Source organism: Phalacrocorax carbo, chromosome 6, assembly GCF_963921805.1.
Source record: "Phalacrocorax carbo chromosome 6, bPhaCar2.1, whole genome shotgun sequence".
NCBI lineage: Eukaryota > Metazoa > Chordata > Aves > Suliformes > Phalacrocoracidae > Phalacrocorax > Phalacrocorax carbo.
Genome location: NC_087518.1, coordinates 11,855,762 through 11,879,402, shown reverse-complemented (window position 1 = coordinate 11,879,402; position 23,641 = coordinate 11,855,762). Strand labels below are relative to the sequence as shown.

Below are 23,641 nucleotides of genomic sequence, written 5' to 3'. Positions count from 1 at the left end.
ATTCTATTTGTCTTGCCAAGAGGCTGTGAAATCAAATGCAATAAAAATATTTAGGGAACTTAGGTTTTTGGGGTTTTTTTTAATTTTGTTTTTTCCAATAAGCACCTACCTACACCTTTAGCCACCTAAATAACAGCCACCTCTTGGAAAACCCCATCTCCACCATGCAAAGAGGAATCAGGTCAGTCTAAAAAGCTAATCTTGCAGTCTGCTATGGCTCTGCCAGTGCTGCTCTGACACTGACCTGCAGTGTCCCCTCACTGTTCCCATCCTGGGGTCCTCTTGAGCACTGCCAGCATGCATTAGCCTTGACATGCCCCAGCGCCTGCTCTCGCCATCTTGGGCTTTTCCCGAGAGTCTCAACTGGGGCAGCTGGAGTAGTTGTAACAGAAAATAAATGCCATTAAAACCCCCAGAACAGGCAAATTGTTCATTGTGGTAACATAAACAGAAGGTATTGGACAAAGAGTCACCAACCTCTGTTTCTAGCTTTAGTAACATACAGAAAAACCAACCCACATGGTTTTATAGGCAAAACAGAAAGGATGCATGGGCATGCACAAGAAGCACAAGGAATTCACCCCTTTTTTCCAGTAGTTTACAGCTAGAGACAACAAAGCCCAGATTTTCCAAAGCACTCCCGAAGCAGCCTGGGACTCGCTGTGCATCACAGCAAAGGGACCACACCCCTGTTGCATGGGCCAGCACAACTGCACTTATTTAATGTATTACAGTGAGGCAGTGTGGGCTTTCATTCCTGTTGCAACCAAAGCACATGCATGGGATCTGGGCAGGATTTGCCCTCAGGACACCAGCACATACTATACCTTTCCAGTAGGAAGGGTTAATGACACCTTGGACAAGCTGTCCTGCACACCGGCTTCCCTGCAAGGATTTATCACCTGCCTCGGGGCTGCAAGGGCCCTTTTTCATTCACTTACCCCCTCTAAGAGACCAATATCCTCTCTGCTGCTGGAACCCAGAGGAAGATGAAGGATGAGCTGGGGCCAAAGGAGGCACACAGTGCTCAGAGCAGGCGACAGTCACCTGGGATGCTGCAGCATCAGGCTAAATTGGGCTTTATTAGGAGACATAAAACATGCCTGATAATGAGTTATCAATGAAGTATGGAAAGGGCTGAAGCATAGCCATGCTGACAGAAGAGGAATCACAGCTACCACCAACTCGGTGGTTTGAGCTTAGGGAGCTTTCCTGTGTTCACCACTGCCTGGCTGTCATTGCTGCAGAAGGAACAACCCCATAGACATTCACCACAGCAGCCTCCGAGATGTCTTCTGCTACAAAACACGCAGGTGAGGATAAATTCTCGGAAGCAACTATAATCCCAAAAAAACCCAAAAGTGGCCAAGTGAGGGCTATAGCACTGCACTCAGCCTTAGGTTTTCTGAAACCACGGGCTCAACCTCCACACCATGGCTGCGTTTTGGGGGGAAGTCTGGCTTCTTTGTGTGCCGGTTACCCATCTGCTAAATAAAAACTGCTTTATTTTACTGGCTTTTCCAGGCCTGGAGGATAAACGCAGTAATAACGACCACTGCTTCCTCCAGGAATAGGTGCTCCATAGGACTTTTCACGCTAAGACTTTTCTGTGCAGTGCCCTGGTCTTGGCACAATGCCTCAGGATGGAAACAGTTTACCTGCTTACCTTTTTTTGTTGTTGTTTGGTTTGGGGTTGTTTTTTCTTTTGTGTGTGTGTGTGTGTGTGTTCCTTGCCAACAAGAGATCCAAAATATTTCTTGTTTTTCCACAGCAAGCAAATCTTTTGGTGACAGAAACCCAGCCACAGAAACACCCTCTGCTATGAAGCAAAGCCGGGATGCTTTATGGCAGCAAACAAGGTGATGTGGCACAAGCACTTGTTCCCAATTCATGGGATTGATTTTCCATGACACTGGTCACAACAAAAAACGTGTAAATAAAACTGAACATCTTTCTACACCAAAGAGGACACAGTAACTTCTCTCTAAAGGACAAGTCAGGATGCCTACAAGCACAAATGTGATATCTTTGAAAATCTGGGTCTCGGTATAAAAGCTGCCATACTAAAACTGATAATTTTTTTTGCAAGTCTCATGCCATTTGACAGTTTTTCTAAACACATCCTTCTAGTTTGTTCCTGGGGTTTTGGGGGTGTTTTTTTCTTTGCTTACTTATTTTCTCAGTTCCCATTCAAACACAAGAGAGGAAGAACAAAAAGTAAAAGGAAGCACCTAGTCCAAACAGAAAAGTAAAAAAGTATTAACATTGCTCGGTGAAACTTAAAAGGCAAATAAAACACAGATGTAAGTAAAAGGAAAGCATAATATATATCTTCTTTTAAAAATTCTTGTGTCTAGCATGTTCCAAATGACAATTTTTGACAAAGAAACAGCAAAACTATTTTTATTACTCTAAAACCATTTGAACCACACACTGGGAAGAATTCGAGTGGACAAAAATAAACACATTTTAAGCTTGAACATCTCGAACCAAGCTTTTCCTTCTGTCACAGCAGTGGGTTCCAGGCCCCTCGGTGTGCGCTGCTGGTAGCTCAGGCATCTCCTGGTCTCACCAGCAGAGCATCCCCTCCCTTGGGCTGCAGGTTTTGGGAAGCAGAAGAAACAGTGAAGGCACCTTTTAATTGCCTCATCTGCTGCTTTTCAGGCTGACATATGTATCTGGTTAATGATTTAGGATCTCCACCACTTCTGTTTACTTATTTATAAAACACAGTTGATTTGCTGCAGTAATTGGGGACTAGCAGGGAAGCCAACTACCAACCAACACCCTCCAAATAGTCCAGTTTGATCTCAGCTGAATATCAGGCATGGCCGTACAGAAATTGTGGCAGCAGGATGCATGGCGGTAACACCGGCAAAGGGGGCAATGGCCCTTCAGACAGTCATTTGCTACATGGCATCCACAGCATTTGCTAGTGTCGTTTTGTTTTTCCAGTGGAACACCCCACTAATGCTAAGGAAAGTTTAATTATTGTACTGGACAAGTGACTGTTGTTTCTTGGGGTTTTGAATAGCACCTTCTGCAGAGGATCAAGGGACCCTGAAGAGGACTGAGGAGCCCCTTAGCTGTATGAGCCAGCGTTAGCCGAAGGCAGCTGCTGAGCTGTGGGCAGGGAAGCACTGCCTGCCCCCAGCCAGCTGAATGAATGCCTGCCAGATTAACTGTGAATGTTCCCCATGCCAAGAAAAGCTCAGGGGCTCAGCAAGAGAAGGAAAGCAGGAATCCAAGAGGACCGACAGCAAGAATTTCTCTCTGAAGTGAGCGGATTAGCTGGGGAGAAGCAGACAGATTTTGAGGGAAGGAGAAGAAAGCACAAAGCAGGGAGTTGGGGGAAAGCTTGCCTAAGAAGTGCCAGCATGTGGGAAGGGGTCTGTTATGAAGCAGAGAGTAGCAGTTAATACAGGGACATCAATCCTCATTTCTGTGAGGATGTTTCAATTTAAAACTACATAAAACTAACAGCAGCCACCATAGCTGAGATTTGAACACACTACCTTACACGTAATTTACAATCAACTTTGAGCAGAAGGGGTATCTCCCCAAGTAAGCACCCAGGTGCAGAGCCAGACAGGGCACATGTTTTTTGGACATTGAGTCACATAAATGCTTGGACCAGAGGACAGACAGATACCTGGACTGGGCTATCTGCCACTCTCTTTTATATATCGCACTGCAGACCCCCTCACTGTCTTCCTTTCTGTCTCCAAAACAAAGGTGGTTGGGATTTTTAGTCAAACAACAAATATTTTCCCCAGGCGTGACCATCTCCTAGAATGCAACAGATAGCGAGTTCATTTGTGAGCATTTACAGATGGGAAATGCAACAGAGTTCATTACTCACTAGCATAATTCATACCAGCTCCCACCTTTGGTTGCTGCCCTGTCGTGATGGGCTCATTCTGGTACCAACAGTGCCTAGGCATCACTTATTTTTGCTGAATCTTTTAGGGATGTACTTTAAACATCAGCTGTCCGAAAATATAGAAGTAACAACTTCTCTCTCTGGCTGTTCATTTCAAAGCCCTAGTCCCAAAAGCCAATTCCAGGTCTGTTTAATCCTTGATCAAAGCAGTACAATTTAGCATTGGATTAGCGATTCTTCATTTAAATCTGTCACTAAGAAATGCAGGTGATCTAAGTCAATTCTAAATATTTCAACCAAAGCCACTGAAACTTTATCAGGCAGTACAGGGATAAGGCTTTTTTAACCTGCATTACAATCTCAGGCTGCATTTTCACAGTGTTTTACAGGCACAAATGCACTTACTCTACCTGCGTCCAAAGAGTCTTTCTAACAAGGCACCAAATCATCTCCTAGTATTTCCACACTAAAAAGGTCCCCAGGCTGTGTTTTATCCAAGCAGTTCCAGGCATCTCTCTAGAAGGTGGAAATCCTGCCTGTGTCACCCTGCTTGATAGAAAACATGAAACTCCTTCCAGTGCAGAGAGAAGCCCATGAAGCCTCCAAACCAGGGAGGAGAAGAAACAAAGACGCACCAGTATAAACTGTCAAAGGCAAATGATGCCAAATACAAATTCATACATCTGAAATAAGCTCAGCTCCAAGGCTGCCACAGCAGGACAGTAACCCCACAGTGACTTTTGTGTGCAACGAAGAGCACAGAAACTGTCTTCCTGATGCCTCTGTGTGCCCGGCACTGCCTGCACACCCACTGGAGGAAGCAGTATGGCAAGGCAATCATAACCCATGTAGCTCCTTGCTCTCTCAGCACCCCAATAACCAATGTACAGTGTAGCAGTCCTCAGGCTGCTGCTCTGTTCTCAGGTCTGTCCCATAGAATTACAACCTTGATCTAAGCAAATACTTTTTTACTTACTAGGCAAGTCACTCACAGGAATTTCACCTCAGACTTAAGGTCTAGCCTGCCTCAGAAACATATGCATTGCATTCAGGGCCTTCCCTTTGCTACCAAAGTTTCATACCTGCCAGTGTCCTGACAGAATTCCTGTGTGTCAATGCACAGATCCCTGCACCAGCAAGTAAGCATCTCTCCCCTTAAGTGAGGCTAACAGCTAAGTTTATGCATTCAGTGAAGCATGAAATCAACGCCAAAGGACTTTGATCTGCTGCAGGAGTGCCGCCAGCAGTAAGGGCTTGCACACGAGAGCAGAGCTCCCAGCGGTTAGCAATGGCTCCAAGGCCCATTAAAATGCAAACCCTTCAGAAATCAAAGCCAACAGGGACTGGACTGAGCACCAGCACCAGCTGCAGAATGCCCTGGGAGCTCTGCAGCCACAGCAACCTCTACCACACAGCTTCAGAGACCATCTAAAACTCACACAACTAAGCTGGGGGCAAAGGACCAAGGGATCACAGCGTGACACAAAAAACTTCTTTACTTCTCATCACGTGCAATGCTGCAGGATTGCGAGAAGAGAAACCCTGTCCTGTCTCAGATGAATTTACTCTGAGATATACTTAAAATATTACTGCTTCTCAAATCTTCTCAAGGTTGATTTTCTCCCTGTTATCCTCTCAGGTTTCTCATTTTTTGGACCCACTCCTCTCCCGGGAAGGAGCACAGGGTTGGGACAGACATGAGAACTCCCAAACAGTCTGGTGGAGTCCGGCAAACACCCAAGTGCCTCTCCCTACAAAGTAACAGCTCCTGCATGGGAGGAAGAAATCTTGTGGGACTCTGAGGCACACCTAAATCTGCTTTACTGCAATAATAACCGTGGCAGAAGGATAGAATAAAAATCCAGACATTCAGTAGGGGAAAAAATATAATTTCAAGCTTTGAAAAAGATATGACATGCAAGAAAGTAAAATAATCCTACTCCCCCCCACCAGTGCACACCGAGGATGAAAAATCAATCACAGACCATGTAGCTTTTTTCTTCCTGCCCAGTTAAGGAAAAGTAAATGTTCAAGTGAGTCCCCTCCAAGTCCCTCTCACAGGCAGGAGCGAGCCGCTCCGCTCTCACCGTACCTTTATTCCTCCGTCTCACCACCCCAAGCCGGCACTTGAGTGAAACAGCAAACATCTTCCCTGACCGCAGCCTCCAGCGCTCCGCTCACATGGCTCTGTGCTGCTTCTCCCTCTGCATCTCTGCCTGGCTCTGTGAGGGGCTGCCGGCTTGAAATTAATTTATGATTACTGTGAAACAGAGTTGTGCTTTATGTAGTGGCAGACAGAGTGAGAGGGAAGGGGTTTGGGGTGGAGGATGGTAAAAAAAAGAGCTAGAGGGGGCACAGACCCTTTCCAACAGTGCTTTCAGTGCAGGGCTATTTTGTCTTGTTATCTTGTCCAGATGAATAAAATCACTTATTGATGTGTATAAACTTATCGCCAGCCTCCTGCTGTTAAGGGCTGGGAATCTGGTAGTACATTAACAGATTAATTTGCAAGTAGCATTACTCCCTAGCACATATGGGTGCATGCTTGCACTTCACCAGAAAGCTAATCCAGAGCTTATCAAAGCAAAGACGATAAAAGCCCTCAATTATAAGGGATCAGTTCACCAGAAGCCCAGGACCAGTGCACATGCCATGGGGCTATGCACTGGCAACAGCCCTGGCAGCATTAAGTCCTGTTAAAGAAACTTTTCTGCAAAAAAAAAAGGTCTTCTGTCTGCAGAAGCCATCAACAATATCCTGCAGACCCAAGAACAAAGTCACTGCCCTGGGGGCACTCAGGTGACCTGATGAACATCAGATCGCCAAACAACACACCTGATGTATTCTGAGTCCCACCTCCTGCTTGCAGAAGTGGGATGATGGATCATCCAGGAGATGTGTGCTGGGAATGGAGCAGCCTTGGGGCAGTTCAGGGCTGCACCTTCAAAACCGCTAGAGAGCTTTTGATTTTATAAGCTGTTGCATATAGCAGAGAACAGTGGGCAGCCCCAGGCAGCATCCCAGGACATGACTGGTTCTCAGCAGGGGTTATCGAGTAATAGAAAACACCATGTTTATTTTGGGCAGAATTACCAGGGAATGTAGGGGAAGGCAAAACAGATGCCTCACTCATGGCAAGACTATTCTGGGTCCCCACAAGAAGTCAGCCCCATACAAACCCTCACCAGGAACTCATGCTGTGTGAGACAGTGGGGGTTTCTAACCAGCTGTACTACTGGAGGGTCTGTGTGGGTTGGGGTGTTGGAAAGACCCAATGCACACACATGAAGGGACCAGGTTCAAGGGGGCCTACTTTATGGGATAAAGAAGAGTTTGAGGGACCTGTACAAGGACTCAAAGCCAGCATGACAGGGTAGATTTGGAGCACCTAAAAGAAAAGAGGTCCCTTTGTCCAGCCAGGTGTGGTGACTAAGGGGACATGAAAAACCAAAAGCCTGTGGGTTACACAGTGACAGGACACAGTCCACAGTCCTCAAGTTACCCCCTGTCAAATACAGGCAGCACAGTGGGGTGAAATAGATATACAATATATTAGACACAGTGTAATAAAACTATCCAAAGAATAGCCATTTGTGAAACTAGCTGAGAAGATACAACACTACCTGTTCTTTTGTTCAGCTTACTAGTCTGGTATCAGTCTCACTTTTCTCACATGCTGTCACCAAAAATAAGATTTCCAAAGGAGTAATTTTCTGAACTTTTGAATGCCCAGGAGAGAACAGCCGCGGCTTACCACTAAGTGTTTACAAAGCTTGGTCATATTCATTTATCTTTTCAAGTGGGGCTAAACACAGACTTGAATGGCCTGACAGTGACTCACAAAGACAATCTGTAAGGCTTCCAATAGGTACAATTTTCTTTGTGTTCAACAAAAGTCAGGACTGTAGTTTGTGTGCCCTCAGTTCCATGAACTCTGTCCCCCCAGTCCCTGCTTGCAACCCTAGGCCAGAGAGGCATCAGTGGTAACGGGGTGTACTTTGCCCCTCCATGGCAGCACTTTTAAGTCTGAGGTGCGTGTGTTAATGATCATACACCCATACACTCTGCCTCCAACACCCCTTTTGCTCTTCTCCATCTCCTCACAGCACACTTCCCAAGTCAGGGAGGATAGCAGAGAAACATGGACTCTTCCCACTCTCTTTGGGTGGAAGGACCTCAGAAAGGGTTTGTGATGGCACATCAGGTCTCACCACCTTCCTGGCCCAGCCCTGCTCATCCCCACACTCTTCTGGGAGAAGGACTCTTGCCAAGGACTTTGCCTGACCAATATGTTACTGCTCCCTTTCATGACTTTTAGACCCAAATCACATGGAGTGTAGCACTTTGGTTAGCCTTTTCTACTGAGCTGAGCCTCTCCCACTGCTTTTTAGCACCTGAAGCAGCAAAATATTCTTTCACTCTCTGTGGGAATTCAGACGATGGCAGAAGCAGTTCTCAACTGCTTCTTACCATAGTCCCAGAGGAGCTCAAAGGTGCCTTCCAGGAAGCCATGGGGAAACTCCAAGTTCATAGAAGAAAACCCCATTACCAAGTCGATTCCTGAGGGCTAAAGGCTGCTTGCAATAGGTGGACATTTGGGAGTTTACCAACACGAAGTCTCTCAGCACATTCTCTAGCCAACATTTCTGCTGATCCCACAGATGACTTAGAGGGTCACAAATTGTTTCCACAGACCAACTGCTGCAGGCAGCAACGCAGTGCATCTTTTTACGAGGCCCCCAAGAGACATGACACAGAATAATTCACCTCTGATACCTGATCTCAGTGGTGCTCTGCCACTGAGTCTTTGCACTTAATTACCAGGGTGACTCCCCCACTGTTCAGGCTGGAAAGACACAGGCACAGTTTGGTAAATTCAAATTCAAAGGTGTAAGTTTGGAACCAAAGGAAAACGTAACACAGACTGACCCAGAAAGCTTTCCAGCAAGGAAAGGGCTAAAAGAGAGATGCTCTGAACACATAGCAGTGTTAACAGCACAGCACAAATGGCAATCCCAGAGGAGCTAACACTGAATTTCGAATTCAAGAATTCCAGTTACAGACCCCTGAAACTCAATAAACCCTCAGTGCTTTAAAGATCAATCTTTATGTAACAGCACAAGACATTTGCTTCTTGATTCCATCTTGTTTTCTTTAAAATATGAAGCTGAAAGCATTGATAGGTGCGTACATGTATATTAAGTATAGATAAATTTAGATGTAATGTAATGTGTGTATTTAAAGCCTCGTACAGAAGATGAAAAGCCTGAGCATGCTTGTACTGCGTGAGAAACATGCACGTGGGACTGATGATGGGTTGAGGGATGGGGCCAGGCAATAGGGCTTCTCCTCCTGCTTCTGCCATGGCTGCGAGAGCCCTAAGGGGCTGATCAGATCACACAGAGCCCCAAATATTCAGTTTCTGAGACAGCCTGAGGGCTGATCCCTAGCTTGCTTGCTCTGTCCAGGTTACTCTTTATTCTCTCACTGCTACTCTCCAATTAATTTTCCTGGAGCTGTAGCAGAAAAATTCATACAAGTTTTCCCAATCAAAATATCGTTTTGTGCCAGATTTTGCCCACTTTCGTTGTGCTGAAGTACCAGTGTACACATAAGACTAGAGGAACCATGCCATTTTGGCTTCTCTCTACGTTCATCACTGGGATTTAAGCACATTCAGACATAAACCTGAATACTGAGATCCAGTTTACCCTCCTCTGAGAGGCTCAGAGAACTTCTTTAGCAGGGGGAATTGGCTGGATGTCCCAAGACAATTGATTTTACCTCAGAGGAAATTCCAGTCACAAACAAAACACAGCTGTTTCTCTTTGATACTGAAACAAGAGTGTTTTCAGCTCTCCCACATATAAATCTAATCCTCATTTCAGCTAAGGAAATGACTATGGGGACACTGGTCATCAAGAATGCACAATAGAAGGAGTGAGAAATGCAGCAATTAAACTAAGAGGATAAGAAAGCATTTGGATAATGGGAAATCTATTACCATTTATCATGTCTGGTATTTGAAGTGGCTCTGCCATGCCATAGAATCCATTGCAAATAATGCAAGAGGATAATGGAAATAGATATACACAGAGTTTCAGAAAAATAAAGCAAAACACCATGTGATTAATGAATATACAGTATTCAAAATATATGTATGCACTTCTGCGTTTATCTGTCTAGCAATGATTACACTTTTTCTATAATAGCAAACTGTGGATAAACGGTAAGGAGGAAAACAGCCTTCTATTCATGTAAGCATTTAAAAATATGTAGCAAAACAAAATTAAAGGAGCAGAAACTATTCAAAGTAGAGCTCACATTAAATTAGTTAATTTTTTTCCTTGGTGTTGCCATACAGTTTGTTTTCTTCCTCAGGAATAATAATGCAAAATCCCGTGTGTCTAACACATATCCTGAAAATTACAGACTGTAGTAAAACCTATTTTAAAAGACATCATTTCTCTTACGAACAGTACAGTTATGGATGAATGTATTAATGTTACAAATACCGATAATACTGCCTTTGTGAATTTTGTCAGATTATTTTTATCTTCTCTTCACTAGTTTAAAGGATGTTCTGACCTTACTTTATACATGCTTCAATTCTGTATGACTATGGGTACAGTCAGTGGGTAGACACATAAAATGGGTTCTAGGGAGAAAAGTGCAGATTTCTATGGAAAGGCAACCTTTTTTTTCCTTTTAATTTCATATTTGCACATTTTCTGCAAAAAGTAAAATCAGATATTACCAGATACTGGGCTAACAGGATTTTAATCATCACTATAGATCAGAATACGTTAAACTGGCTAACCAGTGTACATCTTCCATTTAAAAAGAAAGCAAAATAACTAGCGTGCATTACAGATGGTTGTGCTCTATAAATAGCATATGAGTAAGTTTTAATCGGAATAATTTCAGGTATCAGGAACAAAAGGTATGAAGCAGCCTGCCTTCTTTTACTATAGCACTTTTTTAAAACCTTGCCCTTGATAAACAGATTTTGTTGGATAATTCCATCCAGTTAAAATACATCAGATTGGCCAACAACAGACTGAAGGTATGTCTCAAAAATATTCACTCCATAGCATATGTTAAGATAAGCCATTGCAGTTAGCAGAGAACAGATCTCCCCCTAAGAGCTTGGGAGCTATTTGAGAGCTACAGAAGCAAATAACATCAGCCAAATGTGGCATTAAAGCACTTGGAGACAAAAAGTCTGCCTTAGATAAGCAAGTTGGATCAATGCTGAAACAACAAATCCAGTACAGTAATGCCTTGAACCAAACTCAGGATGAACTGATCTATAAAAATCCGTTCTCACATAGACCCATGGGATGCTGTGTGCTGGCAATGAAGCTGTCCTTCCTGATACGTCAATTCCCACAGAAATACTTGTATCCTCTCTATAAAGCAGAGCAACCGCCAGAAGGTGCTCACCCCTCCCCAAAGCGACTGAACAGACCCCAGGCTCCAAGTTTATTGCCTCTCAGTGCCTGTTAAATCACATATGCTGCAAACAAATGCTGTTAGTTTTGGGGGGTGGTCAAATTGACAGCTTGACAAAGCCAAGTGGAACTCATCTCTCCTCGTGTGCTGACACTGTCAGTAACGAAGGTCGGGGAGAAGATGCTCTGGCCCCATTGACACCTGTACAGCTTTAACTGATTATCCTTAATAAATGATCTTGCTGACAGCATGAACGATGAACAGTTTCACTGAAGCCATGCTTGATTAGAAGACAATTCCCAAAAGGAAATGGTCTAAATTATGCTTTACAAGTACCTTGCCTGGTCCCAATTAGCATGGCTACAGACTTCCACTGTGTGATTCCACAGCCTCCAATGGAGCAACACTGGTGGGGGGGAAGTCTGATGTGGCCCTATTAGTTTTAATTACCCTGACAATAGCTTATGAAGGTGACAGTCTGTCATGAAACTGTGTTCAGCTAAGTATACAATCAGGCTTCAGTCATCAACCTTCACTCTCAGGATTTTGAAAGCCCTTCTTATTTTCTGCATCCACGGATGACCTCTCTGACACATGCTCCGAACACCCTGTGAAACTTTTTTCAAACTCACCAGCTTCACAGAAGGCCATGTCATGAGAAATGCCATGTTTAATTTTTGGCTATATGCAGTTATTTTTCTGACTTAGAGTTTCTCCAGACCTTCGACCCTCTGTAGCATAAGCTGCAAGAAACCAGCAAGAGCCTCCATCACATTTACCGAGACCATGAACACAGCCATGCGTAATCACCACACTCCCACAGTTTCAAAAAGGAACACTCATGGGGACTGTATCTCCAACCCAAACCACTGAGATGCTAATGGTTGGTACCTAGATTAGACTGAAACTAGAATTCAAGGAAGATGATGTAAAGATGAGTGAAGGCTAGGGGTGAAAGCTATGTGCTGATTATGTCTTCCTAGTTGTCCTCTCCATAATTCACACCCCAGATTGGCAGAAAGGCTGAATGTGTAGGATTTTATGGGCATTTTTGTGCAATTCAAGTGGGTGAATGGCATTTGGATTATGTCCCAAAGCTAAGAAGGCTAATTCACATCTACGTTTCTTTTTCTTGAGGTTCTAACTTGAGCCCTATCAGTATTACTTAGACATCTCCTCCTACTATCATTATTTTATCAGCTGACAAGAACATCTTGACAATTCGTGTGTAAAGTTCTTATATTTTTCCCTGGTAGTCTTTCCCTGGTGATGCTGCAGTCTTAGCATTCACAGCAAACCAAAAGCTCAGGTGCTTGATAGTCAGCCCATCTTTTTTTCCTGCTTCTGCACAACAAAGCAGAAGAGAAGTCAGGTCCCTACTTGGAAATGCTGCTGCAATAGTGGTAAATAACAGCAGCTATTTAATTGCAAGAAAATACCGTATGCATTTGGAAATGGGGTTATGAGAGCTGTATTATCAGAAAAAGTAAAGACCAAAGTGGTACGGCCTATTGCCCATGGTAAGAAGCGTGGTCTTGCAGGTGGAACACGGTTGCCGGGATTCAGCCCAAAGCTACCATTTATTTTGCCAGGAAATGCTGAAGCCATTTTTAAATAATTAAATGGTACAGTAGGCTTGTTCAATCTGCGAATCCATGGACAAGGCATTAGTCTTTCCAAGGAGACAGCTGAGTCTCCTGAAGCAAGAAATTAAAATAGTCTTATCAACATGTGCTGTACTGCCACTCGCTCTGACTGCCAATTTACTTAGTAGAACGAAAGCCTCTTGCAAATGCTGACTGCAGATGCTAGCCTAGACGGGGGTCACGCAATGCCTTCATGTATGTACTCCCAACAGTCTTCTCACTGTATTTTACATTTCTGTTGTGCTAATGAAGCAATTAGCTGGTAATAGCCCGAGAGGAGTTAGTATGCCAAAGGCCAAAAGTCATTTCCCTTTTAAGCAGGTTCTTGTTACCCAGTTTAAAGTGCCAGCTGCAGTCTTTTAGGGTGAGCACAGTTAAAAGATAATACACAAAACCAACTGTTACTTACGAGCACCATCAGTCTTTCCAGCCCCGTGGTGGGGTGCCCAGATAGGAAAGCTGTGGTCACTGAAACATGTAGCTTAGCTTTGAAATTAAACAGCCTCAATTTAGACATGTTATGTTGTGAAATTTTAAATAATCATGCAAAATCAGTACTGTTTCTGCTAGGAAAGACATGTACCTTTTTAAAGTAGCATGTTTGTGCCAGCAGACTTTCTGTAACTGATATTTAGCACCCAGTAAAAAACTACTTTATTTTTTAAGCAGAAGTTTGAAAGTTTCAAGTTACGCTATTATTAATCAATAGCAGAGCTTTCAAGGAGGACCCATGAAGTTGAAATTCATTATCACTAAATACTGCACCAATATTATGGTTGCTTATAGAGACCTCATCTGGGGACTCATTTTGCCTGCATTGTACAAACATTCCTGTACCATACCAAGCATGGTTTGAGTAAAGGAGACAGAACAAATGGGCCAAGAGAAGTAAATTTCTCTCCATTTTAAACTATTATAAACAAGATCCCTTTTCCAAAATAATAGCAGTAAAGGTGTTTCACTCACAAGAAAAAATTACTTAGGGAAAAAACACATTGCCTATGTTCTGGTCTCCTTAAATCAAAACCAGATGTCTGCCTTCCAGAAAACCAGCTGGAAGGTTTGCCTTGGTCTTGTCCAAGTTACTAGGGATACACAGATGAAGGGTTTGGCCTGTGATTTTGTAGGACATCAAGCTAAATTATCCTTGTCCACCATCAAATCTAATGATCACATCCACTGCCACATATAACTGGCAATGTGTTCTCGTCTGCAAAACAGCCACACCAGTTTACTCTGGCAGAAAACTTGCCCATCAGTGGGTTGCCCAGTACAGGACTGGGAGCCAACAGCAGAGTATGGAACTGAGCCCAGTCCTAATTAAATGCATACATCAATCTGAAAACTCATCATTAAATTTTCCTACTTTAAGCATTTTTCCATTCACACAAGGCCTCATTTTCTTACCCCATTTGACAGTAGGTGCGGATTTGCCAGCCACTACAGTTACCAGACCCAGAGCTGCACCATTGCAGAGGTGACCCAACACTCACTCTTCCAAGAATTGACTGCCCCATAATTAACCAGAGACATGTATGGAAATGCCTAAATCACAGTAATTATCATCATGGTGGCATAATTAAAAATAGATGAAACCTTAATGACAGGTGGTATTTTGAAAAGGACTCACCATCAATTTAATAATTCCCGCTAGGGAAGATATATACTTTTGCCATCCAGGGGGGAGGAGGCTTTGAGAACTCCAGCTCACATGTCTACTCTCTTCAGACCTCATTTATTATTCCTATTCCTATTATTCCTATTCCTACCCTAAATACCCTACACCTCCCTCATCCAGGAACTGCCACATTCATTTCTAACTTGCAATGCCAAACTCAGCCCAGCCCTTTGCAAAGGCAACAATTCAGTCTATACCTTATTTTATGTTGACGTCTAAAACAAAAAATCAAAGCTGCATTTTATAATCAGGGAGCCTGAAACCCTCACTCTGTATTTGCATTTCGTTATTAATGGATTGGTCCCATCATCACATGAATGAGCAGGAAAACACTTTGCTCCGAAGTAAGTGTTGATGCGCCCTACAGGTGGGGCTTCAGATTGATCAGAGGAAAGATGGTGTCTGGAGTTTTCTAAAATTCCTATGCTGCCTGGCTTTACTTATTTTTATTATTCATCTGCAAAAAGCTGCCAAAGCAAATGCTGCAGAGTAGTTAGTTCAGTGAATGTCTCTGCTTCCCTAGGAAATGAAGCAGTTGGCCTCCGGGCTCACCTGTGCTTGTCTCATCCACAGACTAATTCAAGATACAGCTGCAAAAAGGACTAAACTACCCAGCTTCTACAACTACTGGATAAGCAAGTGAGGCATGGACGCCATCTCTAACCATATGAGCATTCACATACTTGCTCTTCAAGAAAAAGACCTTCTGTTCCCTTACAAATTTTAACTCTTAGCCGCTTCCTTGGCGTTTATTACAGGTGACCCCAAGATGGAAGGACTGGACTGAATCTGATCACTCCAGTCCTCTGAGAGCTGAAACCTGAAGCTTTGATTTAGCCACTCTTTAGCACTTAGCATTATATGAAAGGTGAGAAAGAGACACGCAGAAATTAATGGAAAGCTTAAAAGTAAGGAAGTATATTTATCAAGGCAAGATTACAGAGATTTAAGGAACTCATCTACTTTTCTTTTTCTTTTTGAAAATATTAGCCTTCAGCAGAGACATGAAAACTTTTGTCTTTATTCTAAAGAGGATATTATCAGCTAATTAATTTCTAGAACCAAACAGTCTGCATGAAGAAGTGTTTAATTGCTGAAAATGTTGAAACAGAATATTTTCACAGCAAAACTTATGTTTGGTTACAATGGATTGATTCTGTTTCATCAAAAGCTTTCTCTATACAATTGTCTTTGCTGGAAGTTAGAGATCCCATAGCCGTTCATGAGCTTTTAGTCACCTTTGAATCTCCAGCGTACACCAGCAATCCAGTTTCCACAGCCACTGCAGGATGTGCAAGTGGGATGCCCAGGGGGACCTATAAATAATGCAGCTGCACAACCCTGTTAGCAAAGAGGGAGATTGGAGATGCCAGGGCTTTGAAAGGGCACCAGGCTCCACTTAAGAAATACAGGTTTCTCCTTGTGCTGGTCACCACAAGGGAAATCACTTCAAAAGGTTGGAAAAAGGCAACTCTTTCTAGCTCAAAAGACTTGTTTATATCTTGTGATACGAACACAACTGCTAATAACTGCTTCATTTACAGTACACTCACTACCATTGGGCACAGGCATAGAGAAGATTATTAGGGTCTCCAGCCTGTTGCCTTTCTCAGGATCCTTTACCTTTATCTACAAATATCCCTGCCTCAATGCTATTAAACCTGACTTCTTCAGAGCCACACGTTAATTCCGGCTCTTAGGTTTTCCCTTTTCCACTGGCAACAATACTGCTCCCACTAGCAGAACACTTGGTTTCAGAGTTGTCACAGGACCTGCAGCAGTTTAAACCTTGCTTGCAGTACTCCAGCAGTCCCTAGACCATGACCAGGACCAAATAGCACAGCACATGCACGCCCGGTCTGGTGCCAATGCCCTGCCAAAAGGACCTTTTTTTCCTTTCCTGTTTCTCCCCCTTCCCTGATGTACAGCCTTGTCCAAAATACTTCACCTCCTGCATTCCCATATATAAAAAAACCCCACCAAACCAAAACAAACAAACCCCACAAACCAACAAGCATTTATGCAGAGGTTCCTTAAGGCACTATTTTAGTTATCACCGCTTTTACCAATCATCATCTTCACACCCAGGGGCACACAGAGCTCTATGAACAGCCACATTCAAAGAGAGGCATAGGAATACACAAATCTCTTTTTCCAGCATCTGAATTTATGGCTGGAAACTAAGCTATCAGCTTTACAATGATTTACTACTGTACAAGACCCATGGGATATAAACAGAGGAGACAACCCTGCAGGACAATAAATTGCCACAAACGAAACTGTCATCATGAAACACATAAAAGCCATGTGAAAACAACCCCACTGATGGGACACAGAGGGCCTTTTGGCAGCTGCTCTTCTGCTGGCATGACATATAGGTACCTCTTCCAAAGCAGGCAAGCAGGAGACATCCATCCCTGGCCTCCACCACAACCTGCAGCTCTTCCCACTTCCTACCCTGCCTAGGGTCTGGGACACCTCACTGGCTTCTCATAAGCTTTGCCCCATGATGCCCAGAGGACCAGCCCCAAATCCTGGTGATGAGATATTTCTGAAAGGCTATGAAGTTTCATCAGGACCAAAGGTACCTAAAGCACCCAAACCCTCTGGACAGCCTAGCCATGTAGTTTTGGACTCTTCTGTTGATGTGTTCCCACTGTGGGCCAGACACCTATCTCAGGATGTTTGTCTTCACCCCAGGGATCAGGTGGGACAAGACTGGCTCTGAGAGGGGCCCATCAGTGATACTTGTAGCTCCTGATTTTCTTTTTCTGCCAGGGCTGCACCTCTGTGGGTCCTCAGGTCCCTCCAAGCCCCAGCGTTTGTGAACTTCAAAGCCACAAGAAATGCAGGAACAATTCTGGGGAGCTCAGCCAGTGGCTTTACAAGGATGGCTTGGTTTTAATTACATGCCTTGGGGATTTCTTGTGGGAGGATGAAGCAACTAGGTCTGGCGTCACTTAGCAATGGAAGGGTAGGAGTTTAACACAGAGGATTTGAAAGACTGAGCAACATCCCTTTGGATATATTTATTTAACCTAGAAGTTGAGTAGCTCTGTATTTCTAAGGTAGCTGATGCTGTGTGGAAATACAGAAGAATAAATGTATCCTAGCTTTCAGGGGGACCAGAGGAAAAAAAATTTAAAAAGATCTCCAGTATAAATTTTAATTCCACATATCATTACACATGACTGGGATGTGGGTTTATATTTAGAGCCCTAGTCCAGTGCAAAGAGAGCTATGATAGATGGCACATGCATCTAGGTCACTGACAATCACCCCTCCCATACCAAATTTCTCCCCATTGAGGATAATGTGAGATTTTCCCAAACAGCCCCTTTGCTAAATCTACCTTTCTGCTTAGACACCACAAAACCAGGCAACTCAGTGCTGCTTTGAAATGGGGGGAGGAGGGGGGCCACAGCAGGGGGATGGGGGTGGAAAAAACAAAGAAATCTGGAGAGATTCTCCATGGGGAAATCCAAGGAGCTACAGGAAGATAAAACAAGAGGCAAAAGAGGAATCCTTATGAAAATGCATGAGATGTGAAAAACTGACAGGCCAATTAAACATGCCTAAATACAGTCAGAGATCATCCCAATGCCACTGCCATGTCCTATTGTTCTCCCTCCTCAGCCTCCAGAGAAGCAGCTCACTGGCATCCCTCAATCCTTCCTGCTCGTCCCTCCGACCAGCAAAAAACGCAGGCATTACAGGCCCATCGCTCCGTGCCTTATGTCTCTGCACAAACTGTTTTTTTACCAGTCCTGGGCAGCTGATGCCTTTTCTGCTTTCTGTGCACTGGTCCTGAAGAAGGCACACAAATGCCAAGAGCCTGCAGGGAGTGAGGGCTGGCTGACACTTCTGTAAACACCATGCTAATCTGTTTAAGGTATTAGACTCCCATATATGTGTTTTTAATAATAAAGGCAACATTTAGATGCTGCCAAGGTATCAGAGAGACAGTAGCAGATGCAGAAGAGCCACCTCCACCATATAAACAATGGAAAATGCTCTCTTATCTTTTCATATTCCTATGCCTCCAGGCTGCAAAATAAATGATTGCATTCATTTACATTTTATTGTGGAGATATAACTGGCTGGAATAACTGCTGGCAGAGACCTGACTGCAGGAATGGGCTATTTTTCTCCCCATTTTCCTTAACGGATGCTTTTTTTTTTTCTGGCAATCCATCTCTATCATTTTTGTCTAAATGGCAGAAGGGGCATTAACCCCCTGCCTATCTTGCATTTAGGAAAAAAAAGCCATCAGTTCAGCTTTTCACAAAGCCTCAGGCTAACAAACTGTTCCAGAGTAGCAGAGACTGTCAAAGAGGGTCTTCTCCACCTGAAGCATACCCAGGCAGTAAAGCCAAAACTTTCTTAGATATAACACATTCGTGTCCCAAAACCCTACAAGCCACAGAGAGTCAGCCCACGTGAGACATCTTCATCTTAGCCAGTTGCTTATGCTTGCCTTACAGCCAACAGAGAGGAACAGGCTCTCATCCCTCAGGTTTAAGTTGTCTATTTTCGGTTGAGAAGCACTGATTCCTCTCCTTCCCTGCTAAGCAGCCTGGACACAGCTCAGAGGGAGAGGTCTACCCCGCATGGCCGGCTGAGATGGACCCAACCACCTATCTAGTATTGCCTATACAGGTAGGCATTAACTGCAGGTTCAAAACATATGTTTCATTCTTTTGATAAAAAAGAAGAGCAAAATGAAAAAAAAGATAACGAAAACACTCTCTCTCTCAGGTCAGCACCCAAAACTTAGCAGATGGTTAGAAGGATGTGAACGGAATGTAAATCTCAACCCTGATGGGATCACGTTCCCAGGGCTGGGTGTGAACCTTCTCAGCTCAGCCTATTATAAAGATAAATTAAAATACACACAAGGTTAACAATAGTAATAATTGTCAATTTAGGACTAACTAACATTTTCCATTGCCTCCTCATTTCTGATACATAAATATTTTCAGTTTTTAATTTCCTTTCTTATCTGTTGATCAATTTCTAACTAAAGATGATGTAAGAAATATAATTAAAAGTTTAAGCAAAAATAGTTGAGTATATTTCACTGGAAAAAATGGTGGCAAAAACATATCTCAGACTCTTGAACTACCTGAGGAGGTAAAACAGGAGGAAGTCTGGGCAACTGGAAGCAAAATGAATTAATGGATGAGAAAATTAAATTAAATCAAATCCTACAAGCAAAGAAGACCCAGTTAAGAAGGATATCCTGTTCTCACCATAGCTTGTAACTGGAAAAAGCAGGGAGACCTCAGGGGATGCAAGAAAGGTTCCTAAAGAATCCTCCAGCGGCTGGAACTCCCTGGGGTTATGGGCAGCCCAGGTAACTGCCCTCTAGACTGGCTGGCTTTAGGACTGAGCCAGGTCACAGGGAAAGACAACAGGGTGTGCTAGAGTATGCTCTACTGATTGCCACAGTGCAATTAAAGAAGGCATTACACACAAAAGCACAAAGAGACAGTCTGAGCTGTACATGCCACCCCCACCTTAGTATTTGCTGGCTTTCTGTCACTCACCCATTTGACCTGAACCACCTTTGCAACACAGGTTTTTAGCAGAAAGCATTTTTTCACATCAAAGCTGAAGCCAAGAGCAAGACAGTCACCAGTGTTGCTTACCACAGCCCTGGCTCAGGCCTCAAGCTTGGAGACCAGTGCCCAGCACTGCCCCAATCTGTGTAACCCTGGGCAAGTCCAGCAACCTCTCTGTGCCCCAGGTCTCCAGCTGTAAATGAATCCATCCAGCCACCTGGGGTCCTGTAAGGTAGGGGCCATCAGATGCTCCAGGACAGGGTCAGAAAAGCAGCTCAACAGAATTAGGTGTGTGAAAAAGAGCAAGCCAATAAAATGTTCAAAAGCTGCAACAACACTATTTCAAACAATCTACCAAATGTGACAGTGAAAAGAACAGTGACCTACATTACACATGAGCATAGCTTCATCTTAAGTGTAGTTTCATAAGCAGTTCATATCCTTAGATGCTGGCAGTGCAGAATACAGGAAGCTGAGCCTGATTGCCAAGAGCACAGCCTTTCACATTCTCCTCTGCTGGGTCACAGCCACCAGCAGAGTGTTCAGGTGTGCTGGGGACATGTCAGTGAATGCTGTAAATGTCCCCTTTTCAGGTTCTGGGTTTGTCTTATTTGGCTTTTTTATAGACAGACTAAAACCAGATTCATTTTTAATGATATTACAGCCACAGCCTAGTTTGCTTGGAAGATAACGATGGATATGACAGACCTGGGACCAGACCGACTTTGACCATAGCATCCTCTTACAGACAAAAGCATCCCTCAGAAAAAAGGGCAACCTAAATTTGTCATTTTCCCATTGCTTTGCTGTTGCACAAATACACATAATAAATATCCAGGCTTAAATATCTCAAAACACAACAAAAATTTCAATGGGTGACACATCCTCCCTGCACCTTTATGAAAACCATCCACTGGACAGAAGACTCCCTACTGTCCCCACTCCACAGATGTCCAGAATGCCACTCTTGTAAGCAAGACAAGGTTTATAAAGGAGACCCAGGAGTCCCAGTTCCCTGCCCTTACTAATATTTTTCAGCCCTTGAAAAGCACGACAGCAGTGCCTGGCTGCAGGAAGCTCTCCTGTCACGTAAGCAATGGATATCAAACAGGCACATTATCTCCAGGCAAGCAGGAGCATTTCTGTTTCCTTACCACCAGTAAAACAGAGGTGCAGGTGGCACAAACCACCTGGGTCACAGAGTTCCCGGCTCTCCCCTTCCTCCTCCACCCTCTGCTCCTCTGTCCATCTCTTCCTCCTCCTCGATGACTTCTTAAGGATCTTCAAAACCTTGTTCACTTTATTCATTTGGTCTCACGGCCACAGAGAAGGGATGGGATCTCCCCGACTCCTGTGTCTCAGCAGCTCCAGCTCCCTGGGAAGGAGGGACAGCTAGAGGCAGGCAGGTCACTGGGAGGCACAAAAGCTCTCATGTGTGTATGCATGCGTGTCTCTGTCAAAAGCTTCTTTCCACCCAAAGAGAGAGTTTTGGGTGGCGGTGGGAGGGGGCAAGGAGAGAGAAGGATTTCTTTTGCCTCTGTCCATCTACAGCTCTTGCAGACGAGAGCAGACATTTCTTCTCCCTGATGACTTGGGAAAGCTCATAACTCACAGGGGCAGCAGATTCTGTAGATGGTTTTCAATTTCTGTTTTCGACAATACATGTATTCTGGCAGATTTCAAATGCACCTCGGGCAAAAGACCCAGCATCAGCTCAGAAAATGCAGTGATTCTTAAAGTATTCTGGCTGCCTTTCAAAGATTAGAAAAAGCTAATGCAGACAGGCAATAATATCTGTATCTATCAGAAATGCTAAGTAACTGTGTGGTCTGTAGGAAAGAACCTTGACTTTCCTGGACTTGCATAATTACATTTATCCAGCACTTTTCAGCAATCACTTTCTCGCCAACTTCTTTGGAAAGAGGCAAGTAAATTTCCCCAGTTTCCTGGAAATACTGAGGCACTACGAGGTGAAGTGGCCAGTCAAGACACTTTTAGCACAACCACTGAACACATCCCTGCAAGGAGCTTCACTCCCTATTTCAAAAGTTTAGACTCTAAACTTTTCAACTAATTTAGAGCCTCTAAGTGTTTTTAAATTACCCTCTGATATTTTTAAAGAGACTTTAATGGACAACAACATGCAGCCTGCAGTGTCCACCCAGGGCCATAGCTGCTTTCAGACACCAGCCAAACCACTGAGAAGGATGCAAGAGCCCCATGCGGGAAACTCTGACATAATCTCCTATCCATGTAAATCTCCAAAGACTGAGAGCTCAGAGTCCCTCCCACTATTGCCATCCTGGCATTGCAAACTGAGCCACGGGCAAGGGGTAAGAGCAGCACTCTCTTTGGAAGAATCATTTTGTTTGGTAAACGACAGTTTTCAGACTCAGGAGGCTTAAGCGGAAAATAACCCCGTGTGCTTGGGAAAGGCTGTCTGGGAGTCAGGCAGATGACAAGTACACACCCTTACTGCTGGCTTCTCAGCTGTAAATCAGATCATGAGACATTACTTAAGATGGATGCTTATTAACCCACTCATACCCATGGGAACAAATAGCAGAGGCAGATTAACAGTTCACTAATAGTCAGGTCAAGCTGGGCCAACCTACAAAGGTATTTGGGTGCCTGCCCTGTTCCTATTTGTAGGATGAGCTCCCTTGGAAAACTTCGGGAGCTGAGGTAGCTCCTGGCTCTGGGGCTACAGGTCCTTCAGGACCCCTTTGCCCTCAGGCCCTGCAGAGAGAGTCAATACTGTCTTATCTCCCACACTGATGCCAAGGAAATATCCATCAGAATTGTCTCCTCGTCATTTCAGGGAGGAAAGGTGATTTTGGGGCAATGACTGTCAGCTTGGGAGGAGCCCTTGCCAACCAGAGCAGTGGGGTTAGTGGAACAGAAATGTCCTTCTCCAAGCAACTATGTGTGGGATGGACATGGCTGTGCCCGGCAGCAGGACTGAGAGCCCGTTAATACACCTAAAACTCCATTTAGAGCTGTATAATTAAGAGCAAACTCTGCAGTAGATAGTATTAATGGATGTACAAATTAAATTATCATGCACTTCATTTAAGGCATTATAGAGCCATTACTCTCACCACTGAGCAAGATGCAACCCACGCCCACCACCCCCATGCAAAGGCGAGCACAGGGCAGAGCATGGCCCAGTAGCGACAGCCACTGCCAGCTTGATTAACCCTTTCAGGCCTGAACTCTCCCACCCAGACATGGCCATGGCAGTTTTGGCAGATGCAGTCTTCTCAGCTCATTAAAGTCCAGATTTTAATGAGACATGGCCCCAGACAAGCAGCACTGTGCAAACTGTACCACCCCAGGAAACTGTCATTCCCACACATCCTTCTGAGGTGTAATAATTCTTCTATCTCTCTCCAGGGTGGGAGGTAACATCCAC

General features: G+C 44.1%; 1 protein-coding gene across 1 annotated transcript in view; it reads right to left on the bottom strand.

Annotated features, from left to right (window-relative positions):
• GRIP2 (glutamate receptor interacting protein 2) overlaps nucleotides 1–6,025 on the bottom strand; it is a 130,972-nt gene extending 124,947 nt beyond the window's left edge. The window contains exon 1 of the mRNA XM_064453713.1: nucleotides 5,976–6,025. The gene's annotated coding sequence lies outside the window, so the exon portion shown is untranslated. The remainder of the gene's footprint in view (nucleotides 1–5,975) is intronic.
• Between the last annotated feature and the right edge of the window lie 17,616 nt (nucleotides 6,026–23,641).